At 46.1% G+C, this 16,446-nt stretch overlaps 1 protein-coding gene across 2 annotated transcripts in view; it reads left to right on the top strand.

Annotated features, from left to right (window-relative positions):
• The first annotated feature begins 5,271 nt into the window (after positions 1-5,271).
• Positions 5,272-16,446, top strand: part of LOC132913167 (tyrosine-protein phosphatase Lar) — a 287,417-nt gene continuing 276,242 nt past the window's right edge. For both annotated transcript variants that reach the window (XM_060971207.1, XM_060971199.1), the window contains exon 1: positions 5,272-5,790. The gene's annotated coding sequence lies outside the window, so the exon portion shown is untranslated. The remainder of the gene's footprint in view (positions 5,791-16,446) is intronic.

The following is a 16,446-nucleotide window of genomic DNA, read 5'->3' as shown; positions in this document are numbered from 1 at the left end:
TCAGCTGAGAGAGACCGGCATGGGGGAACCTGTGAACCCTCTCCTACGGACCGAAATACTAAAGCGAGCTTAAGTGCGTTGCCATAGGGACCAGCTGGAGTCGAGGGGGCGAGAGAACGGTGGATGGGGTTGCCGCGAGAGAGAAGGTCGTGCCACGTCCCGTCTATGCCGCGTAGTTTCCGAAACGCGCTAAACCGCTCGGAAGTAGCCAACGTCGAGATTTCCTCGCTTTTCTTCGCTTTCTCAATTTCTCGCCGATTCTCAACCTTAGATGCGCATTTACTTCGGATTCTTAGACTCGCGCCAACGAACGCGTTCGACGCAAGGATCAACAGCCTGTTTCCCGCTACTGCTATTGTTCGCCACCTATGTACTCGCTAAACGTTTCCTTCTTCTCCACTTTGACGTTTCTCGCTTTGCTCGGTTTGGCGGAATCACGACTTAACGCCATTTCGAAGAAACATCGCATCTCCGGCTCGATCCTTGTATGTACATCGCTACCAACCAAATAGGGCATAGTATTGCTCGCTTTATTATTTGCAGCGCATGCTGTCGCACGTCCGTAACAATACTTCCGTAAGTCTGTAATTTGCATCTCGTTGCTGATGTATTCCGTGTCGTTGGTGTATCAGCTCGCTGGCACGGTCGTTAAACGAATTTCCTCTTTCCTTGATTCTCCTTTTCTCTTATCCGATGCAGAACGCTGCTACAGCATTCCTTTTCTCGTCCCTGCGAACGATTCAAGAATTCCTCTCGGTAGTTGACACGGCAGTCGCGCGAGAAAAATGAAAACTTGATTATTCGCTTCACGACTTGCTCGATCATAATTGCGACTGGCTACGATCGACGCGAAACTGTTCGTGGCCTGGAATAAGAAAACTTGCTCAACGGGAAAACCGAGCGTCTCAGGCCTCTCGCGGGCCACGTTTTTAAAAGTTGTGTTTAAAATTTCCGATTTTACGTTTACGGCTGTTGAACCCGTGTGAAACGCGTTAATGGCGCACTGTTCCACAGTCGAACGGATGTACGCGCCTCTTACGATTTAACCGCTAGACCGTATTAACATGCCTTCTGCAAGAAACCTATGCCAAACGAAGGTCGACGAATCGGCCGAACAAACAACGAGATTTTTAGCCACGCCGTTTCTCCACCACTTTCGAGGGTCTTTCGGAGAGCACCGCAGGAGGCAGGAAAGATGTGAGACGTTTCCCCCCGAGTCGATACTTAGCCCCCGTCGTCTTCTTTCTTTCGACCGTAATTCCACATTCGTCTTTTCTTCTCGGATGATCGTTCTCTGCGCGCGTACCTTCGCCTTCTCTTCCCGATCGTTCAGCCGTTTCGCAGCTCTTTACTCGGATCGTTGTCCCGTGGAGCTCTATAACGGAGCGGAAGCTTAGACTACGTGGAAAGCGGGAAAATACCAGCGGCGGAAGAGATCATCGGACGGAAACTAGGCGAGCTCGGCCAGCTGCAATACCGCGATACACAAACTTACTGGCGAAGCTCGCGAAACTTCCGCGAGGTTTCGAGAATTTCAAGATGGCGAACATCCGCATTCCGGATTAGAAGAAAGGAAGAACAAAGGTCTCTGGAAGCTGCTTTATCGGTGGAAAATTTCCTCCTTTCTGCGATCAGAAATTCGTTTTGCCTCGCAACAAAGTATCCCGTCTAACCGTTCCATGTTCCATGTTCCATGTTCGAACACGTCGCAACTCGCGTTCAGTTGACTCTATCGAAGTAATCACGACTCGTGCCCATTTCTGATTGGCGCGATAAAATTAACAGGGATTCGTTTGGCGCGCAACTCCAATTGTAAATGGCACTGGTTAATTGGGTCGACCATCTGACGATTCGATGTGAGGAAATTCGAGCTTGGTCACGATAATGAGCCGTATTAATTATAAACACGTTGCACTGCCGTTAATTACTCAAGTTGGAAGTGCGATAGCACGTTTGCATTCCCAGCATCTCTTCGATCTGTACGATTCGCGTTGTCGCCGAGCGAACGAGCAGTTTTTTAACGCGATGGCCTCGTTCGAACGACACGAACATTCGTCGTTTGTTACCTCTTTACCTCTTCGTATCTATCTGTTCCGGATCAACGTGTTCGCAAGGCACGCCTGCTAAAATTTTTATCAACCTTCTCCCCGATTAAATTTCCCCTCTTTCGCCTTGCAGAGGCAGACGAAGGATATTGTAACGCCACACCTTTTCCGTTCATGGCGTGTCGATAGTTCGTTTCTCTTCTGTCGTATTTCCAGATACCAGATTATTATTTCACATTTTCTTATCTGCTTTTCTGCATCGAGTTTAACTCTCCACCGGAAATTCGCTTATTTTTACCCAAAATCGAGTCGTAAGTCGTCGTTCCTCGTTTAACGACGCTTCGCTTCGATTAAAAGCTCTTTATGCTGTTAAACATACCACGGAAAACAATGAAGTTTAAACTGTTCTTTCGAGCGGTAGCGAATTACAGATTTTACGAACGCTCGTAAGATCTGTGGATCAAATTGAAGGAGCGAGCGTACCGTACTACTCGGTCGATGTAAATTGTTCGTAAAAAGGGAAAGCGGAATGTGATAAATAGGATAACGTGGAGCTATCGATCGCTAGAGAACGAGAAGAAGGCGAAAACAAAGAAAACTGTCGATACTCTCATTGGTCCTTGCTAAACCGAAAGTCGCTAGAGAAAAGGTAAAAATAAGAGTGAGCGTGGGATGTAAGCGCAAATCGTCCAGCGAATCGATTCCATTATTCGTAATAACAAGTAAACGACCGCTGTAAGCTACGCGCTTGCTAATATAGAAAAGAACAAGAATAGAAAGAAAGCAAGGCGGAAATACGAATGTCGCAGGCCGAGCAGGTTACAGCTGAATAATGACTGCTGCAAGAGAAAAAGTATTAGTTCGCGAGCACGAAGCTTTCTCTGTAAAGCACGTTCTCTACATCACTCGCCTTTTGTCGATGCCATCCGCTAACGAGAAGTGATAACAAAACCATCTTGCGAAACCTCAACTATTTTTCCCGATGTAGCTCGTTCCAAGAGCAAAAGAAATTCTTCGACGAATTCGCAACGCCGTACGATCGGTACTTTGGACATTTTTTTCATTTTTTCCCACTCGAAACGTGCTACGAGCAAGTTAAAACAGTCGGATCTCTATCTCACTGACAACACTGCGACCAGATACGTATCTTTCGCGTCCGTATATCAGGTTGTCCGAAAAGTGTCTTTCCTTTACGGACGCGTGTTTTACAACGGCGCATCTTTATGGAAACACGAAACCTGATCTCTTGTGATCTTTATTTTGATAGAACAAAATGGATCGTACGTAATTCGATAAAATGATACAAAATGGAAATCCATTGTTTCCTTATAAAACGAAAGAAACTTTTCGGACGACCTAACATATATCACGCATGTTGGCAACGACACATCTTCGAGACTCGTAGCAGGCAATCAGCTTTCGAACGATTCGTGGCAAGCGCTTGGACTACGTGTGAACGATGAAAACGCAGACGAGATCGCGCAACTGTCTATCGATAGCTAACGAATGGAAATCGCGTAGTTAACCGCTGTCAGAGGTTTTGATCGACGCGAGCGAGTTTAAGGTTTCAAGTTGCAGCGTTTTAACGCTGATTACGATACGGATTCGATTCAGACTCGAGTCGGTTTTAGATCATTGTACATTCACGATCTGACCATCTATCACTTGCTCGCGGCTGTTTAAGAAAAGCTGTGCAACGTTGCGCTGCTTCAAGGAATAAGAATATCATTCCTAGAAGAATCAATGGGAGAATGAGAAAACTGGGCTGCCTTCCAGTAAGACGACTACCACGAACAGCGCTGTACTTACGGAGAACATCGAACAGAAATTACGTAGCGAATGATTCGACCATGCGGTGATCTCTCTGATTAATAGAAATTTCTAACAATAGACTCACAAAGTAAGTGATTACCTCGCTGGCTACAACCGAGAATTCGTTTCCTTTGTCTGGATTTCCGCGACTGACGCTCGAATCACGTTATTGAAAATCATTCGATAGCAACCAACGACGCGGAAAGTTTCGCCGTAGAAATTGTTGCGCGTAACTGCTCGATGACGGGGAAGACGAGAAAAATCATGGAAAATGGGCGAGCGTTGTACGATCTTCCAAAAGAAGCGATAAAATCGCGTGAACGCGCGAAAATTAGAAACTGTTTTTTGCAACGCGGTACGTTCGGCAGTTGCACGGTCGAGGCCATAAAAGTTAACGAGCTGTTGGCGAGAAATCGTTAAAAGTTAGCGTTGAAAATTCGTGAAACCGGATGCAGGGTGTCCTGCAACGGGCGTAATTAAATGTACGGACACAATTTGTTCTGATTTTGGTTGCAACGCCTTCCAGTAGGCGCGACTTTTCTCTCCTCTTCTTCGCCGTGCCGACTGTACGTCGAGGAATACGTATAGAGGACGCGCGTATCGTCTGATAAACCTAGCTAAAGTGCACTCGTATTTGAAGTGGTGAATTCGCGCGGCGAGATCACGCGAATCAGCGTCGCGTTATATTTTCCAGGATATTTTCAAGAGACGTCGTGTTTTTCAAGGATCTCGTATTTGAGGACGCGATTCCGCCCGATGATGATGTCGTCGCTCTGATCATATGGCGCATACTTGAAACGCTTTCGTTGAGATTCGCGCGTGAAAATATCGCTCGACGAGATGCTACTAAATAACACGATCTGCCGGCTTATTCGACGCGACGAAATTTAAATACGCGCGACCAACTTTTTTCGTTTCCATTTTTGTCCTCGTTTCTTTGACTCGTTCTCTTAAAAAGAGAAAAAAGGGACAGAAACGAAAAATAGGTTAAAAAAAGAAAAAGAGAAGAAAAATATGAATGGCAGTGTACTGGTCGTGGAAAAACCGATTCGATTATTCCGCGATAGGAAACTGACGCGGATGTATAAAGAGAAATGGAAAACGAGAAGGAAAAATGCAAGTGGCGATATTTACAAAGAGTTAGGAGACAAGCGATACGGTTTTCCACATTTCCATGGTTTGCCCGTTCGAAATCGAGTTAGAGTAGCGAAAGGACTCGGAGGGCCTTCGATGGCCCAACCCCGCTTCTTCGATGGGATTTTGATTCCGCGAGAATTTTCTTGACCACCCTTTATAGGTGCGACACAGGCCAACTATGTGCCGCAGCACCTACACAGACGAGAATAAGCGAGGAAAGCCAGAGCATGCGCTCGGGTATCGCAAATGTACGAGCTTCGGTTCTCGCTTTAGTCGAACCCCGGTAACGGTAGGGGTAGAACGCGCTCGGACGACTATTCGACAACGTGCTCGCCACAGGACAAGGGGTATTTTGTCGATGAAAAAGGAAACCGAGTATCTACCACTTCGACGTGATTCTCAGATTTGAACGTAATGTCGCGGACTCGTAAGAGTTTCCATGCCAATTAGTTTCTAGCTATTGGCGAAGCAGGTCGTCCGCAAGCCCGACGAAACGCGAGGGATATAGCGTGAAGAGAAGGACAAAACGGTTTTCCAAATGCATTCGCGCCGATCGTCTAGAGGCAAGTTTTTCTGGTAATTGCGACATCGGTGGCAGTGGCGATATCTATACTGGTGATAGTGATAGTGGTGAAAGTGGTGTTGGTGCTGGTGGTAGTGATATTAGTGTCAGTGATATCGACGACGGTAGTGGCGGCACGTGAACCTTTGGCGAACACGTTACAAAGATGCGGTAAATTTTTCCACCGTCCTTCGAGCACGCCGAACCTCCCCGAACATCGACTACCCTAAACAGGTGAGAGAACAAATATTCTGCGCGTTAATGCACCAGCCGTGCAAGATATACGTGGTCAAAGCAGGTAACTGGATTTTTAAAACTTTGGAAACTTTGCTGCCAAAGTATTTTTTTAATACAGTAAAAACGCGTGAAACGTAATTCCATCGATTCTCCCTATCTCTTTGTTTCCTGGCGTTGATCGATTTGACGAATAAACGGCCCATAATCTTGCGCGTTATCTTAGGGTTCGTTCAGCGTCGTACGGTAGATTATAGTGGAAAAAACGTACCCTGTATGAAATTTGTCGAACGTCGATGCACGATCAGGGCTGTGAAAGAGAAACGAAGTCGATAAACACGGTAATACGAAGCGACTACACGTTCGTTTAGAGTGCAATGGTACGACCACGCGTACAATCGTTGCAACTCGTTAACGAGTCCAAGAACTCTTAACAACGTTACGTCGTTTCGTCGCAAACTTCACAATATACAGGATGAATTTTCAATTCGCGTTCCCGGCGACTTCGAAATAATCGACTTTCAATGAAAATTTGCAAATCCAACAGGATAGGCGCGTGTAGCTTTAGAACGTTTTTCCATGCTGGAAGAAAACAAGCGTTCGCTGCACAGATTCTAGGTTGCCAATTAACCAGCATGAAACGATAGATATCGCTTGTTTGGACTACACATATTGCCGATAGTTTCCGCTTTCGGGAGAAATTTAATAGAATTTTAAATTGAGAGGATATTCATACGTGATCCATGTTAATAGTTCAAAGAGGAAATCGGATTTACGATTACGATACGCACGAAGATCACAGGGAAGATACACGCGATAAGTACGTCTTTGTTGATTTTTTTTACACAGCTGCCATAATTATATCGGCAAATTCTAGAAGCGATCCGAGGTTACAAGGCATTTACCGCACGCATAAATGTATTCAGTAGGAAATTAGTATACAGCACGAACGGCAATTTTAAGCATATAATAACCTGAGATTACCAAGTAAGAAATGTTTCAATACCTTCGATATTTTGTTGTTGTTGTTGTTGTTGTTGTTGTTATTATTATTATGACAAGCGACGATATTTTGTAATACACATTTTTGGCTACGAAATCAAATAAAAAAAAAAAAATCATTTCGGTGTTTGGTAACGTAAGATCGATCGACAAGGTATTTCATCTTAAAATTACTTTCCTACAAAGTACAGAAAATGTAACATCGTATTCCTCCCCTGTAGTCTGCACATGACAAATATTGATTAAAGGTGATCATTGCGAATGTAGGATTTCCACGTTCGTTCAACGTTTCGGATCGAAAGCTTGTCATCGACGACGCTTCGATCGATCACGTAGGACGAGCTTCTGTGACCTTTCGGTATTCGGTATTCAGTTCCAGCACGAGATAAGTAAAGGGCCGATGTTAATTACCAACGAACGCTTCGATTCCCCCGACGTGCGAGTATCGTTTCGAATGAGATATTCCCCGGTTACCTTCGGCTTATTTAGCTTCTAGGCTTTCAGGCCAGTTCCTGAGAGATTTTCCAAACGTTTGGTTTTTTAACGTCAAAGCGTGGAACCGATTTTAACGCCGACCAAACCGACCAATTCGGAGATGGCAATTTTGGCGATTCGACGATATACTCGTTCGCAAGTAAGCGAACCAACGATTCGACGATTACGTAAGGACGATTTAATGAGATTTCGTAAGGTTCTGGAATTTTCGTGTCTTATTCGTACACCTATTCGACGAAATACATTTGTCAAATCAATCAAACGATATGAAAATCTCCGTCGAAGCATTTTCCTTTTGCAATATATCTTCCACCTTTTTCGGATGCTCTACAAACTTTTTTGACTTTTCAATCTTTCCATCCCTTTCACGTTCATCGCTTTCCTCGATTGTTTGCTTCTCTTGTAATTTTTGTTGTACATTCTCTTTCTTTTTTTTTAAATTTTGTACACGCATTCTGGATATTATTAAATATCGCGAAACCATTCTACGTGCACATCGAACTTAGTAACTCAGTAATTTCTCAATCTAAATAGCTTCTTCGAGCTCTTGTATTTCGAAGATCCGACTGTCTTGCTAGAGTTACGCTTATATAACGCTGTATTATCGATCGTACATCGAAATCGAGATTTTAAGGTATTTTTGAGATAACAAAGCTTTGAAGAGCAGCTACTTAACCTACATTGATGAAAAACTTGGGAAATAATTTTATGTTAAAGCGCGGAACATGGGAGGAGAGATTTTGCTAGAGCTGATTTTAGAAGAAATTAGAACCATCGACGGAATATTTCATCGGAACAGTGCAAATTGGAAAAAGTTCAGTTGGCTCGTTTAAGGGTATTTTTTTCAATTTGTTGAAAGAAAAGATAGAGAAGAGAGAAATAGAGGAAACGAGATTTCAATTATTGAAAAAGAATTAACACGATTAGTTCCCTGAATAATTTTGGTATTGACGTTCCAAGTGAAAAATCCAATAGAAATCCTATCGAGAGAATCGCGAGAACTTGAGACCCTTAGATTAGCAATTGCTAGACACTCTAATCTCTTCTCTAAGACGTCTCTTATACTCTCTTATACGGTCTCGTTCGTGCAGTTACTTAACAACGACGGATGTAAAAACTTTCTATATAAAGCACGTTTTCTCTTTAGGCTAATAAACTTCTGTATTATAGCCGTGTAAGAGTAGTTTTCTCTTTTTCTTTCTTTCGCGAAATTGAAAATAATTAATATCGTACGATGGAGGATTTTAACTTAACATGTATCAATAGTCGTCCCGTATTCGTTATACGAAGTAATAATTCTCTTCCGGATCAATTTATTAACTCGTAACAAAGTATTTTATCAGCGACAGATAATTATACGCGAGATTATCGCTTAAGAATTTCCTCTTAACGATCACGGCTTATTGCAAGGCCATAACTAATTAAATCGATAATTTTCATAATTTTTTAGTAGCGAGAAATTTCCATTAGGTTCGTAGAATATTTACGAAATGTTTCGAGAGCGAGTTTCATCTCAGGTTTCGTTTAATACGTTCTAACGTAATATCCGCGCGTTCGATGTTCCCAACTTTCGACAACATTAATCTCATTGGCGATAACCTACGTAATGATTACGGGAACAACGAGCATATTCGACTATACTAGAAATTGTTCCTCGGTACGTCCACTTCGCTCGATCGGTTGTATAATCGTGCACCGGGTATCCTTTCTTCGGCTTTTTTCACGCCGAAGGAATTCAGCGATAACGAGTTCGATATCAAACAGCTGGATTGGATCAAAAGCGAGAGAAATGAAATTTCATCGAGGCCCGTTCGAACAGCAAGGACGGTAACAAGGGGCTGATATTAATCTCATCGACGAGATGCCGAGGATGATTATGGCAGTGGATCGACTTGGTCGGTGTGTTCCTCGGGCACGGCTGGGCAACGCTGGTTCATGTTGAACCACGATGGACCGTGGAGGGTAACTGCTGGAAACGTTTTGTATCGCCGGAGGGAGAGATCGAGAGAGAGAGAGAGAGAGAGAGAGAGAGAGAGAGAGAGAGAGCGTAGACCGAAGAGCATGCGAACGAAGGGGAGAGACGAGCAAGAGAGCAAGCACACGACTATTCGTATGTCGGGGCGCGTGTGTTAGGCGCGCGAAACCAGGTTGGTCGTTGGTAGTAGGCGACAGCAAACAGTTTCAGGAATGCGTGGCGTGTGTTTCGAGCGCGCTGATATGATTTAGGAATCGCTTCCTACGGTCCCGACTATCCAGCGGTTTGGTCGGTCTAGCTATGGCACCAGCGTTGCGGGATTTGCGTGCATCGCCGCTAAATGTTTCGCTCCTCTGAAACGCTGCTCCGATGCCACTGGCCAAGATTTACCGAGCTTACGTGACCTTTCGGCCGCGAAATTAGGCCGATTCATCATAGGCTAGCTGAATGCTTACGCAGGGATGCCGCCAACCTCTATTCATCGTCCTCTGATCGACGATACACGCCGTTCGCGTCTCACACCGCCAGCATCCGAACCCTCTCCCAAGTACCGATCGATCGATCCTTCCCGCCGAATATCGATTACGCGATTCCTCCTATCCAACATAGGGTTCGACGATGCTCGAAATCGCTTTACCGCTCCGGTTCCTAGGAATTCCTACTTAGCTCGCTCGGATCTTTCCGCGATATATATTAGCTTCGCAGCAATTCCGACGCCGCGGGCGTGTTTAAATTATAAATATGCAAGGGTCGAGAGCTAGCCCCGTCTTTCGTAAATGGCTCACGCTAATTACGTAACATAAACGCAAGTGCACTCGTATAATTGCGCGCTCGGATCTGGCATGCCTTGATAATTCGCCGCCGTTTCCCTATTTTTCGCCTCTCGCCCAACTTTTTACTCCAACGAAAAGATTTTTTTTAAAAGGATAATTACATTACGACAGGTTGTCCGTCGTCGTCCGAATCGTACACGCGCGTCGCTGGTCAGTTTCGTTCGCCGCTGAGAACGCTCGTCGTCGATCGAAGGCGAACGAAGATCATGCTTGAACGCATTCGAATTGAACGTACGAATAGAACGAAAGTTCGGCAATTTGGTTAATTCGTTGCTTTTAATACCGTAGATTGTTGCACTCTACAAGCAGCGAGCGGGGTCGTAATAAGGGTGGTGATCGCACGGAGAACCGTGTCGGCCAGGTCGCTCGATATCGGTGAACACGGGACGATATTCGAGCGAACAAGCCTGGTTTTGCTGCATTAATTTTATTATCAATGTTTCCCGTTAAACTTTTGTAATTCTCCTGTAATCGCTGTACCGCTTGTTGCGTGGCTCGTTTCGCTCCGTGTTTTACGTCGTTTCGATCACGGTAGTCCATCGTAGCCAAACGATGTTACGGAAATTTTCCAAATACGATTCGTTTTATCGCGAGACAGAATTCCCACGTACAGGCGGACATTTATCGCGTTATTCATATCGATAACGAAGTAATCGACGATCGATTCGTTCGAGCGAAGATGATTCCTTATCTTCTTCAAACGTGAAATCAATCGATCGTTCGTTCGTTCGTTCTCGTGCTGGGTGAACTCGGTCCTTTGAGTAGATTCGCGAACGGTACACGCTCTACCGGTGACGAGCGTCGCTTCTTGCTTTCGTTTTCCTTTCGGCAGACGCACCGATACCGTGAAATCTCCTTTACCTGTGCATTTCGCGCTTCCCTCATTTTCTGTCCTGCCCTCACGGATCGGCACGAAACTCGGTCCTCTCTTCCGGTTCCCCTTTGCTCTTTGCTCTTTACTCTTCGACCTTCGCCGCTTTAACGCTCGGTGAATTTTTCACCGTGCAGCTGGTGGCTGGTCGAGTACGAGTTGGTCGGATTCTCTCTCCGGGGATACGCGAACAGCCTGCAGGCTTTGCACAGTCTCGAGTCTCGTTTCTTCGGCTTTCGAGAACGCTCTCTTCTCCGCCACGAAAACTTCTGATCGCTACTCTTTTCTTCCCCGGTCGATCCGATGCCACCGTTTACACCGATATCACGATACACAAACTTTTTCTTTCCATAATTTTATCAAAACCGCGCGGCTCGACGCTTCGATCGTTCGGAGGAAATTCCAGTTTTGCGTTAATCTAGTAGCAGCCAGAGAGTCCTTAAGAGCGTGACAATTTCGACCCCGTTCGTGATTTTATTTCCCTCACGTTCGCCACTAGCACCGCCTTTGCTCCGGATGCGGATTCTCGATGTTTCATCGAGCTCTGACCGTGGATCGACTGGAAATCGAAACCGATGTATCGTGAAAACAGCTTCGACGCTTTCAACGATCGAGCTCCTGCGCGTATACACCGGCGTCGTTTATATCCGAATTCATTCGACGAATTCGCGAATCAACGACGATGGATCGGTAATTCTCGTTGCGAGTAATGACTCAAACTAACGAACGAAGAGTCAATAATTACGAGTAATATCCATCACCCTCGACAATATCGTGTAATCCACTTTTACGAGTATCAACTTTCATGCCGAATAATTAGAGCGGTGTAAAACCAAGTACGAAAGTCATTTTATAGGGCGAGTTCGTCCGTCTTTCCTCGATATTCGATTTCCACGTCTTCGCTATGAGGAACGTTAGTAGAACTAAGTTTGCGTCACGGTAGAATTTATGGAGAATGATGTTTAAACAGTCGTCGTAAGTAGTAAATATTTGAACGATACTCTCCTCAAACTGCTGAATTTCTGCTACCCTTTATGCCTAATTATATCGTTTCTGCCTTCGTGGCAGGTACTCATCTAGCTTCGTTTATTTATCCTGCTATCTCTCACTTTTATTTCCGACCCGAGACATCGATCAGTTTTTCCAAATGAAACTTCGACCTGGCCCTTGTTCGCTCGAGTCGATTTCAAGGTACATGAACATCGTCGTTCGATAAACGTGGGTGTTAGTAAACATGGGAAACCTACAAACTGGTTCTCCGCTAGGAACTCCTACGACGTTAGTGTCCACGTATGAATATGTAATAGCTGGAAACACGGTGTACAGAGGCACGCGAGTCCTCGCCCTTGTACGTCGTTTTCTCTTAAATCGCGCTGCGAGCACGTAAGCCGAAACAAACATGTCGCGCGTTTCGTTGCTAAACGCGAGAGGAAATAACCACCTCCTACCTCTGCCGTTCGCTAGACAGAGAAAAGAATACCGTAAAGTGGGGAAAAAATGGCTCCTTTGTTTCTCTAAAAGCAAATATCTGCGGATTAATATTTCTTTCTCGTTCGTTAGCAACGTCACATACGCTTTCGCGTGTGCGACGCTAGGGGTTTGTTCGGAGCATAGATCGAGACAAAGAACCGTGTAAGCAAAGAACGGAAACGGGTGAGGAGAAAGTGGTTGCCGCGAAGTAGGGTGATAGAGTGTACGCGAGATCGAGTGCAAGGGACACGAGAGCGAAGCAAGAAGCAGAAGGACCCGTACGGATGGACGAATAAATATAGACGGATAGGTAGACGGATGGGGCAAAGGCAGAGAAACGGGAAAGAAAGGGTGTGCGAGGAAGGAGAGTAGGGACGGTGGAAAGACCGACAGAGACTCTCGACCCTCCTTTGCGGTCCTTCGCGTACGATGCACCAGTCAGGCCACTATTGTTTGAGTCGTCACAATGGTGGAACAAAACCTCAACCGGAGGATCGAACTGCACTCCAAAGCCCAACTCCCCGCCGCTGTCGGTCTTTTCCCTCGGCGAATCAGCCCCACTAGCGAACTCGTTCTCCGTACGGTTCACGAACAGCAACGAGGCTACCCCTTCGGAAGCGGCTGTGCGGCGCTGCTCGCCGCGCGTCTCCTACTTTCCCACCGTTTCGTTCGCTGGCACTCGCGCCTATTCGCGACAGAAGCTATCGCTTTTCGAATGACAACAACCAGCCAGAACAAAGGGGAAAGGTTGACGGTGCAAGATGAATCCATTGTACCGCTGCATGCACCGCTACCGTTCCGGTGTGTCGATGGTTTTCGACTCGTCGACCGTGCAACGTCTTCTCTGCTTTTCGCCTCGTCGTCTGGCCGAACGAACGGCTCGCGGCCTACTTTCACCTTCCTTTTTCCGACTAGTCGTCCGTGTTCGTCGATTCTTTTATTCCGAAAGATGCGCTTTTTAACGCACTCGCCAGCAACGACGAATCGTTCCGACGAATGAAACCCGTGCATCGTACAACGTCGCTCAATGCCACAACGTGCGCGACGAACGTAGTTTGATGCCAAGTTGAAACAATTCGAGTTTCCGGAGTCGAACGTCGAACGATTTCGGAGAACCACGGTTTTGCGGTATCTCCTACTGGATTCCTGAAACCGATACGATTCCGAGATTACGCTGCTGTATACTCCGAAAGCCACTTGCACTTGACTGATAGCGAACCGAGTTCTCGCGGTTTTAAGGCTTCGTTCCGAACCAGGCAGAGGGGAAACCCCTCTCCGCTCTGTCAATACTCAGCAGCCATAATCCCTCGAATAAAGTTATCACTCGGAAGGAATTCGGATTTAAGTACGACTCTGCGATTCCATTTATCTCCTTCTCGACAAAGCACTCGTGATCTCGATTCCGTATTTGACCATCTTTCGAAGAAACGGCCGAGAAATTTATTACAGTTGTTGCACGATCCAACAGCGTGTAAGATTCAATGTTATCGTTTGGAAACGTAAGCGAAACGTGGCAGCGAATTCGACGTAGAATTATCGGTGTATTCGTTATTTCCGTCAATTCGGATGGTTCGTCGAGGAACGTTAGTTGGTACACGCGTGCGAATCTCTTCGCAGCCCGAACGATCGGCCAGTGACGATCAATCACTGGCCGTAAGAACGCGAACGTAGAAAATCGTGGTAAAGGGTTGCGCGAAAGAGGCGAAGGGAAGGGAAAGATGATGATAAAATGGAATCGTCGGTCAAGTTTCGGCGAAAACATGTCGGCTCCCGAGTTCGAATCTCCTCGTAAATCTCTAGAGTGGTCCGACGAGAAAGAATATTTTTTCGAGAGTGCCGCTTCCATTGGCACTCGAGAGAACGCTTATCCAGCCGTAGGAAACGCTCGAGCGCTGCTTCGCCCGCTTTCGTGGCAAGGCTCGCAGCAACTGAACGATGATTGGATTAGTCAACGTCGTTTCTCAGAATTTCAACGAAGACGAGTGCAACAACTGTATGGAGTTTCGTGAAAATCTTCCACAGGAGAAAAGAACTCGCCGAATCTCCGGAGAGATCGGTCGATTCGATGATCCGTAAAGATGATTCAGCGCGATGCAGCCACGCGAAACTGTTCGAAAATATTCAACATAATAAATTCTCGAACAGGATAATCAGATAGTTCGCAGTTTCGTAGAATTCGCCTGAAACATATCTGTTGTTTTATTGCCAAACTCGCGGATATGTTACGCGAGGATATTCGCGCGTGTTATGGCGAGGTTAATACCGGTATCTCGCAATTTGTAACTCGAAAAATATTAGTCCGGAGTTAGAAATTCGTGGGGGGAGAAAGATTCGTTTCGTCGAGATTCGATCTTATCGCGATGATAAATTGGCAAGGACGGTAAGTAGGAAGATGAACGAACGGGAATGCTGCGAGGGCATGCAGACGTATACCGCATCGTTGATCGAACTACATGCGCGTAAAAAACCATTTCTATTGTCACGGGAGAGGTTGATTTTACGGGATAACGACCGTAGCTATTGCGGTCCACGATGTTTTACTCGGTCGCCTAAAGTGACTTCGTAAATCACTGGGGAGCGAGTTGTGCTCCTCGGTCATTATACCAAATTTACGCGTTCTATACAAGCTCTGCGGAGTTCGGGTTGCACGAATCGTTGGAAATTCTGCCGGTTCGCCCACCTCCGGTCCTTCTCTTTAATCGAAACAAAAACTCGCTCGCGGCAGATATTGGTTTCGAACGTTGCGCACCGACCGGACTCTCGATGACGCAGAGATATCGCGAAAGTTTCGAGCTAGCCCCGATTAATTCGAGCGATTATACGGCGTTAAATCGCAATGCACCGTATAATACCGACCGCTCGGCTCGCGCTATAATACGTTAAGTCTGGCCAACGAGTTCGACGGTGCGAACGAACACGTTTGCCACGCGTACCAAATGTCACCGAGAACGCCGCTGTTGAAATCCTGCAACATTGTACCGATGATTCTCGTTTTCGCCTCTCTCGTCCTCTCTCGTCCACTCTCGTCCTCTCTCATCTTTTCCTCTGTCGCCGTTTCTCTCTCTGCTCCTCTGTTCTCTGTTGTGCTCCGCGAACAGAGTCCAGTCGAGTGCCGTGTGTGTACAGTTAACGCTATTTTCCAACAGCGTTTCCATTCCTACTCTTTCTCTGTTCATCGGGATACTCGGCCGCGATACGAAACAACGTTTCAGATGCAACGCGAAAAATCGTTTTCGATGGAGATTCGAACAAACAGCCGGCAAAAACACGACAAATTAATGGAGCGCCGATTGGCTCGTGCGAGGGCGCGGGCAAGAGGCAGCCTTAATTATATTATAAATTTAACGAGCAAGTTGCGCGACGTGATACGAGACGAGCCACCGCGACAAGGAATGGCGCATCTTAGGGAAAAACTGCTGGAATATTATTATACTGCATCATAGTCACTCGCAAGGCGCAGAGAAAAATGTTTTGCATCTGCAGCTGACTAGGGTATGATATAAGTAATGGTTGCGCAAATTTCCTTTGGGGCAATGCGTTGCTATCGCGCTTCCCACCGCGCGCCCAGTGACATGCGGCTTTCTTATCAGGTGAAACCGCTGTTTCTCCCTCTGTGCCACAAACCGACGATCATATCGAAAGAGCGTAACGGCCAAAGGCAACGACCGTTAATAGCCGCGAAACGAAATCGCCGTCCTTCCAATTATTTCTCCCCGTCTCTGTCTTTAGCGGCGATATTATTTAATAAAAATGGCAAGCGTAACGGCAAAGCACTGGCAGGTAGCCAAGAAGAATCAGCCCCGTGCATTCTACTGGAAGATAACGCGATCGCAATTAGAGTGAAACGCGATAAACGGAAGCTCGGTGAGAATGTACATTTCGGAGGCGAGTGGCGAGCAAGAGCAGCGAACAGCGCCAATTCCTGGCAATTCTTTGCAGCGCGTGCAAATCGTCCTTGGACCGTGCGAAACACCGGTGTTACGCGTTACTCAAAATCTTGCTCCGTCGTT

Source organism: Bombus pascuorum, chromosome 13 (genome assembly GCF_905332965.1).
Source record: "Bombus pascuorum chromosome 13, iyBomPasc1.1, whole genome shotgun sequence".
In the NCBI taxonomy this organism is placed as follows: domain Eukaryota; kingdom Metazoa; phylum Arthropoda; class Insecta; order Hymenoptera; family Apidae; genus Bombus; species Bombus pascuorum.
Note: the sequence above shows the minus strand (reverse complement) of the source record. Positions and strands in the feature narration are given on the sequence as shown.